The following is an 8,673-nucleotide window of genomic DNA, read 5'->3' on the forward strand; positions in this document are numbered from 1 at the left end:
GCCTGTTCTGCTCCCCACTCTGTCTCTGGTGAAGCCTCTCACCGCCCCTGAGACTCTGCCCTGTACCCCAGTTCTGTATGCACAAATAAATAAATCTTTTTAAAAAAAAAGAACCAATGTTCTGCTGCCTACAGGAAACACTGTTTGGAGGTTCCTCAAACTGCTTAACATGGAGCTTCCCTACAACCCAGCAATCCCACTCCTAGGTATCTACCTTAAGACACAAAAACACATATTCCAAAAGATACCTGCACCCCCATATTTATTGCTGCTTTATTCACAATTGGAAAGATACTGAAACAGCCCAAATGCCCAAAAAAAACGGATGACTGGATTAAAAAGATGTGGTACATATACACAACGGAATATTACTTAGCAACCAAAAAAAAGAAGCACATGTATTTTGCAGCAACATGGATGGAACTGGAAAAGATCATGCTTGGTGAAATAAGCCAGAAAGAAAAGGAAAAATATAGGATGGTTTCTCTCATAGCAGGAATATAACGGAACAGGTGAGAAAATAATGATAACGATGAACAGCTATATACCAGAGACATTTTGTGGAGGTGGAATGGGGAATGGGATCAAAAACAGTGGGGGGAGGGAAATGCACTGGACTATGGTGATGGCACATGGGTGACTTGGTGATAGGAAACCCAAGGGGATTGCAACTGAGATGGGAAAACACACAAAAAATATGTAAAAATAAACTATTATAAAATTTAAAAAAAAGTGGTCATACAGGGCATCTTTTCCCCCTAATAATATCTCACTGTCCCTACGCATTGTTGCTTAGAAATCACTTTAAGCAATGGTAAGATCACTTCAAGATAAACAAAAGAAAAGATAATTTTCAACTGTTTGCCATTTCAAAGGGCTTGTGAAGAAGTAATGTAAGGGGGGGAAATGTCCTGAAAAAACTCTACAGCTGCAGGTTTTGTGGATTCCCCTCCCCCCACACACACCCAATACTGGAACTACAAGACCCATCAATACCATAGAGAAGCATGCTGGAACTTAAGGGTTGAATTAAACAACCAGGTTTGGGTACAAAACTGGACATGTGGGCTTCGGGGGGCTCTTGGTCTCATGGTTTGCAGCTTGTCTCTTGGCTCTTGACTGGTTTTCAGTGTGTTATTGGGGGTTCCAAATCAGAAGAACTGGTAGGACTCATTAATCAACTTATCTCTCTCTCTTTCCCTGAGTTATTCATTTTCCCTTTTCTCTTGTAAATAAACCCATTATTAACCTTGTGTGTGCCTGCAGTTGAGCTTATGCTTACGGGTGAGGGTTCACAGTCAGGCAATCCAATTTATATTGGGTTGCCCTGTAAAAGTAACAAACTGAAACTCATGCTTTTAAAGACCTGGTAAGATTATATGCCTCTCTTGTACCCCTAACCCCCTCGTCCACTTGCTCCTTTCTGTTATCTGTTTCTGCCCTCCTTTGCCACTGTTTTTCCTTACATCTATGCCTTATCCTCTCCTTCATGCAAATGTACTGTCTATAAAATCCTACTTCTGAAAAAAAAAATTACTATTGGATACTGAACTTTGAGTTTCCTGTTCTTAATATTAAGTTGGTCAGTTTACTCTCTAAGAAGTCTCCCAACAAAAGGACTGACTAAATGAAGATATTTTAATGGCCATGTTGCTCTTGGCTGGTTTTCTTTTTGCGTCAGAGTCTTCCAAAAGTTTCCCAAATCTAAATCCAAAATACTCAAAAACTGAGTACAGCATCAAATATTCTCCTCATCCAGAAGGGAACCCAGGGTCATAAACTACCAGCAACTGAGGAAGGAATCTGAGATTGCAAAGCCTAACACCGTTAAGACCATGGCCAGCTGCGTCAGAAACTTCTCATGGCCAGCTGCATCAGAAACTTCTATTTAGTCAACATAACCCAGGCCTGCAGTTAGCAGATTACCTCCAGGACAGTCATGGCAGTCACTAAAATATTGAGGCATTCCCCCTGATTAGTAATACTATGCCTCCCCTCGCTAAAATACACACCCACATCTCTGAGACCCCACCCCCACCCCACTGTCACTGTCTCCACATCAAGTGATAAAAGCCCAGCCCTGAGCATAACCACACTTCACCTAAATTTTGTCTTCTGAAAAATAAAGGAATTTAACTGATTGTTTGATTTGTACTTAGGTTGCAAGTATGTTAATTTATCCCAAAGAACATGTAAGAATTTAACAAAACCTGAAAAAAAATTGATAGGCGGGTGGAACCACAGATTACATTCTCTGGTGAGATAGCAGTGCCAGAACCGTGGGGTTAGTTGCCTAGAAGGGAACCTCAACTCTGCATTATGCTAATTGTACAATCTTGCTGTGCTTCAAATTCCTTCATCTATAAAATGGGGTTGATTCTATGACCTACTTCATGGGATAATTTTGATTAAATATGTCCATGTTGGTAAAATGCTTTGAATGCTGCCTAGCACACAAATAAGCACCATAGAGGTTCACTAAATAAGTAATTCATCTTATTCTGTCACTATAATGTTTGTTGATTAAAAGTTATCACAACAGAAAGAGAGTCATAGGGCAAATGGAAAACTTCTAGGCAGAACAGAATAGGAAAGGCCTTGGAAGAATATGGAAGGCTCCAGAGATAAGGGCAACAAATTCCAAAGATGACTAATAAAACATCCCCAGGCTAGGGCAAACAGGACATTCCTGGAACAAGAACAATAAAGAAAAAAAAGACTCTAAAGGCTGTAATGCAAGATGTAATTCTAGGCACAGAGACATTATGACAGAGTGAGACCATAAAGTACTAACCAATCACAAAGAAAAAAACACTCCTACACTGCTGGAGGGAATGCAAACTGGTCCAACCAGGAGGAAAGCTGTTTGAGTTTCTCAAACTGCTTAAAAAGGAGCTTCCATATGATCCAGCAATTCCACTCCTAGGGATCTACACACAGGACACAAAAACATTAATTCAAAATGATAACTGCACCCTTATGCTGACTACAGCACTATTTACAATAGGCAAGCTATGTAAACAACCCAAATACCCCCATAATAGATGACTGAATCAAGAAGATGTGGTACATATACACAAAGGAATATTACTCAGCAATCAAAAAAGATAAACTCATGCTACTTGGGCAACATGGATGGAGCTGGAAGGGATCAATTGTAATTAAGTTAAAACAAAAATCAACAAGCAACTTTAAACCAAAGATATTCTATGAATGGGAGGAAGTGGGGAGAGGGAAATAGGATCAAAATGGGATAGTAAGAGCAAAACTGGGCTATGGTGATGGCACAAGAACTGGTGGTGGGAATTCCATGGGGAATACAATGAGATGAAAAAGCATACATTTTACAAAAATGAAGAATTATGTAAAATATATTAAAAATAAATAAAAATAGGCCCTCCCTGGTGGCGCAGCGGGTTAAAGCACAGCACTGAGAATCTAAAGCCGCTTCCACATGAGTTCGATTCCCGCCTGCCCCGGAGGGGACCACATGGCGTGGCAGACCTCTCCTGGCCCGCCCGCTGCTCCCCTCAGCAGTGTACTTCGTTGATCTGCCTGTTCTGTTCTCCACTCTGTCTCTGGTGAAGCCTCTCGCCGCCCCTGAGCCTCTGGCCTGTACCCCAGTTCTGTATGCACAAATAACTGAATCTTAAAAAAATAAAAATAATTAAAAAAAGAAACTGATGGAGATTTAGAATAATTAGGGGGAAAGGTACATATTCCCTGAGGTAGGACTCCATAGTAGCTTCTTTGCCCCTCTGAGCTAGTTTCACTGGCTTGGGTGTACCACTTTCAGTTCCTTTTCTCCTTAATAAATTTATATCTATTTCTCTAAACAACTTGTCTTTTTTTACTTGTTTGCCTGAGAGTCAGCAAAGTTCCTACTGTGGCTTTGTAATATACCAACCCATGATGGTCTAGTTGTTAAGACTCAGCACTGCCTGAAAACCTGAAATTACAATATTATGTGACATTATGAAACACTCACCTAACACACACTGGGTTCAGTGACCCAGCAATGAATCTTGGATAAACTAAATTTTACAATTTACTGTGAGTTTAGACAAATTAACATAATGGAATGCTCCCACTATAGCATAATGTACAATTTGTATCTATTTCTTCTCAGAAATATCATGGACTTAGGGAAAATTTCAAGTTAGAATTTCTGACTTTCACCCTGCGAAAACAGTTGAACCACACCCCAGCAGAACACATTTTATTTAATGATACCACGACTTTAAGGACTGTAAACACAGTATCACACAGCCTAGGAAACAATGACTCAAACTAACTGAAAGTTTATTGGGTCAAATCTTATGGGCTGGGTCCTCCAGCATCAACCTTTAACAAACACCTCAAGTGGAGAGGTAATTGCTGCACCCAGCCATTAGCTTGATCAAAACTGCTTTTAGACACTAAAAAGGCACCACAACCTGAACTCAAGCATAACATAGGCATGTGCTACTGTACCGCTAAAGGAGACAAAATTACTTCTTTTTCTGTTAACTAAGGGGAGGACACTATCAGCTACAATAATCTTTATTTGTTAAGATTTATTTATTTATGCATACAAGAACTGGGGTACAGGTGAGTGGTATGGAGGTGGGAGGAGTGAGAGGATTAATCAGAGACAGAGTAGGGAACAGAAAAGGCTGGTTGATTGAAATAAATTGCTGAAGGGAACAGCAGGCAGGTCAGGAGAGGTCTGCTGTGCCATGTGGGTCAGCTCGCTGGCAGGGGCATCAAACTCATGTTTCAGTGACTGTGGATAGCTGCATAGTGCTGTGCTTTAAATTGTGCCACCAGGCATGGGTGATTTAGTGATAGGAAACCCACGGGGATTACAATTGAGATGGAAAAAAAAAAGTACAAAGTGATGTAAAAATAAACTATTATATTATTAAAAAAAAAAATTGTGCCACCAGGAAAGGCGCTACAATAATTCTTTACCTATTCCTTTTTCCCTTTTGATAGTTAAACCTCAGAGTACTTTCATATACACACTAAAATAGTTCACAAGTTTATTCTTAAATACACTCATGTTTTAGGGTGCATTACTTTAACAGGGTGGTCCCTAGGAAAAGGGGAAGTTCCAGGTTCCCTGCCTCACCCAGGAGGGTGGAGCTGAGCAGAGGAATGAGGAGAGAGAAAAAGAAGGAAGCTGGATGGAGAACAAGGAGACCTGAGAAGCCATATGGAGCAGTGAGCATGTGAGGAAGAAACCGTGCTTGTTTCCTGACCTCAGACTGGTTAAGGCAGATGTGGGTGAGATACCTGTAAGGAGGTGACTCTGGCAGTGTTTATATTGATTTTGATTTTGCTCTTTTCCTCCCAGATTTGTCTGGCCATTTCTGACCCTTTTCCATGGGTCCCAGCCAGAAGGTGCTTTAGTCTTGTGGCAGGCTTTCAGGCCTTGCTTTGGGCCAATCCCTTTTGGGTTGACTTTTGCCCACGAGTGGATAGGTAACTTCAAGTGTTTGATTTAGAAGTTATATTCTTTGTGTTCCATATTGTATACTCACTGTATTAAAGTCCCTTTTCATTAAAGTTTTATATGTTTTATCTTGTTACGGCGGATGGCAGAACCCACTTAGAGCAGACAGGTTTGGGGCTTCAGGGTTTTCCCTCTCTCCTTGTCATGTAACAGATTTAGGGAGCCCTGTAACAGATTTGCTGCCCTATAACATTACAACAATATGAAAGAGTCTGGCTGTGGTTTTTCACCTTTCCTCTGTAAAAGACCTTTTCTCTAAAGCTATAAGAATGAGAAAACTAATAAAATCATTATAATTAAAATATTGCTAAAATTCCACAAAAATGATGAAGAGTTTCATAGAGGAAAGAATGGTGGGCATAATATAGTTAAGATAACAAATATGTATTTTCCCACTGTACAAATAATCAACTTTTAAAATCCTGTAAGAGCTTGTAAAGGCTTTTTATAATAATTTTAATTAATAAAGTCATACTTAGTCATCAGACAACTTCCAAGGTGTAGGGTATTCCACAACCTAGTTAAAGTGAAACAACAAATTGTAAGTGTGTCTAGTGCACTTATCAGCATGGCATAAAAATCCTGACATCAGGGGTAAATTCTGACATCAGGGACAGATATAGTAATGACACATTTTCTCAAAGTCTAATTATTCACACTTTTTATATGGATGGCGAATTGTACTCGATCCTGAGAAGAAAAGTTGGGAGCACAATTAGTTAAACAGTCCCTAAACAGCATTGAAGGACTGTGCAAATTCAAGCTAAAAGGTTGTGTACAAATTTGCTGGTAAAAATGTTACAAAATAGGGCCCTCCCTGGTGGTGCAGTGGGTTAAAGCACAGCACTGAGAATCTAAAGCCGCCTCCGCATGAGTTCGATTCCCACCTGCCCCGGAGGTGACCACATGGCGAGGCAGACCTCTCCTGACCCGCCAGCTGCTCCCCTCAGCAGTGTACTTCATCGATCTGCCTGTTCTGTTCCCCACTCTGTCTCCGGTGAAGCCTCTCACTGCCCCTGAGCCTCTGGCCTGTACCCCAGTTCTGTATGTACAATAAATAAATCTTTAAAAAAAAAATGTTACAAAATATTTACTACTGAAAGAGATTCTTATTCAAACAGGGAGTATGTAAATATGTCTGTTAACAGCTCAAACTGCAGATTCTTTTCACTCCTTAAACTCTTGCTGCACCACCATCAATTAGCCCATTTAAACAATTTACTAAGTCTCCAGACGCCCTTGGAAGGCCTACAGAGTTATCTGAACAGAAATCAGCAGACCAGGCAGATAAAGTTAACAGAACTTTCTGGGGAAAAAAAGCTAAGGGGTGATGAAACGCTAAACCCTATTGTCCTTAAGAATCTACTTCCGGCCCTCGCTGGTGGCGCAGCGGGTTAAAGCAAGGCACAAACTAAGAAGCTAAAGCCACTTCTGCATGAGTTCGATCCCACCTCCCCCAGAGGTAACCCACATGGAGCGACAGACCTCTCACGACCCGCCTGCTGCTCCCCTCAGCAGTGTACTTAATCAGTCAGCCTGTTCTGACTACCAGCTCTTCTTCTGGTGAATCCTCTCACTGCCCCTGTACCTCTGGCCTGTATCCCAGTTCTGTATGAATAAATAAATAAAATCTTAAAAAAAAAATCTACTTCCATTAGTACTTCACGAAGGAAGCAAAGAAGGCAATGGAGTGAAATTAAGAGGAGTTATCCACTCTACCCAGTCAGTTCCGAAGGCCATCACAAGTCCTCTAGAAGGCCTGGGGCCCCGGCACTCCTGGGAGTGCGACTTAGGTCCCCAAAACCTAGAAGCCAAGAGAGAAAAGAGAACCCGCCCTGGGTTTCGTGCCCCGAGCGGCACCTCGGCGGTGTCATCCCTTCTGGGTCGCCACATTGAGCAGCTGTGTGGCCACATGCCCCGCGCCGCGCAGCTGGCAAGCTGGCTCTCGGCCCTGGAGCGCAGCATTTCCTGGTGGGCCCAGGACGCTGGTCCCAGAGGGCCCGCCGTCCCTGTCACCCCACCAGAGCACGTGTGCCTCCGGCGCGCGAGACGACCTGGGGACCTCAGACACCCAGCCCCGGATCCCGCGGAGGAATGGGCGGGGGCAGGCAGCAAGGGGACGCCCCCAAGTTCGGCCGGTGCCAGCGAGGCTCTGCACGCCAGGCGGCCCCTCACAGTGCACGCCCCAGTCATGGGCGTCCACTCAGCAGGAACCGAACCCGAAGGCGCGCACCAGAGGTCGCCGGGGGCCGCCAGGAGTCTAGGTCCCTCGAGAAGCGAGACGCTGGCGCCCGCCGCCGAAGCGCCTGCCAAGGTCTGGTCCAGGTCCGACCGGGAGCTGCCAGCTGCCCGGGGCGGCTGACGAGAGCAACGGAAACCCGGCTCCCGCGGGAGCCCAGCACGCCGGGGCTTCGGCGCCCCGCCTACCTGGAGGGCGAGGGCGGCCGCAGGCACCTGTGCGGTGGCGGCGGATTCTTGGGGCTGCCCGGCAGCTGGCACAGCTGGGAGAGCGAGAGGAGGGAAGGGCGGAGGGGGGGACCGCGCCGCGCCGCCTCCCGGAACTGCGAGCGGGATTCGCCCTGGTAGGGGTGGGGCGACGCGGTGCCCGTCCCGGTGCGTCGCGGCGCATACTAGGGGGACAGAGCCCACGGGCGGCCCGCTTCTCTCTGGGTCTGATTTCTTATTCTCTCTTCTCCCAGAGCTTCTTAACTCAGCCGCATCAACGTTGGGAATGTTCGGTGGCATTATTATATTTATCATCATCATCATTATCTGGTACTCCTGACCTAGGCAGGAGTTGTCTAATCCTCTAATGCAAGTGGTAGTCACGATTTGGTCCATTTTATAAGTAAGTAAATAGGGTCGAAAAAGTGAAATAACTTGCCTGAGGTGACACAATCAAGAAGTGGGAGCAATGCTGACACCACTTGAAAGTGGTCTCCCGGATCCTCTGTAGAGTAACTGTTCAGAGAAATAAAACACCAGCCTAAGGTCGCTGGGTTTAGAACTCAGGAGATTGGAATTTTTGTCTTGATGTCTTTAAAAGTCAAGTTGGGTATAATTCAGATATCCTAGCATAAAATAATAAATTGGGACTAAAATATGGAAAATTCCCATTCCACTCATAAAACTGTCCAAATACAGCCGTTTTGATGTTTTTAGTCCACTTAAAGTCT

Source organism: Condylura cristata, unplaced genomic scaffold (assembly GCF_000260355.1).
Source record: "Condylura cristata isolate star-nosed mole 26May11 unplaced genomic scaffold, ConCri1.0 scaffold00003, whole genome shotgun sequence".
Taxonomy (NCBI): Eukaryota; Metazoa; Chordata; class Mammalia; order Eulipotyphla; family Talpidae; genus Condylura; species Condylura cristata.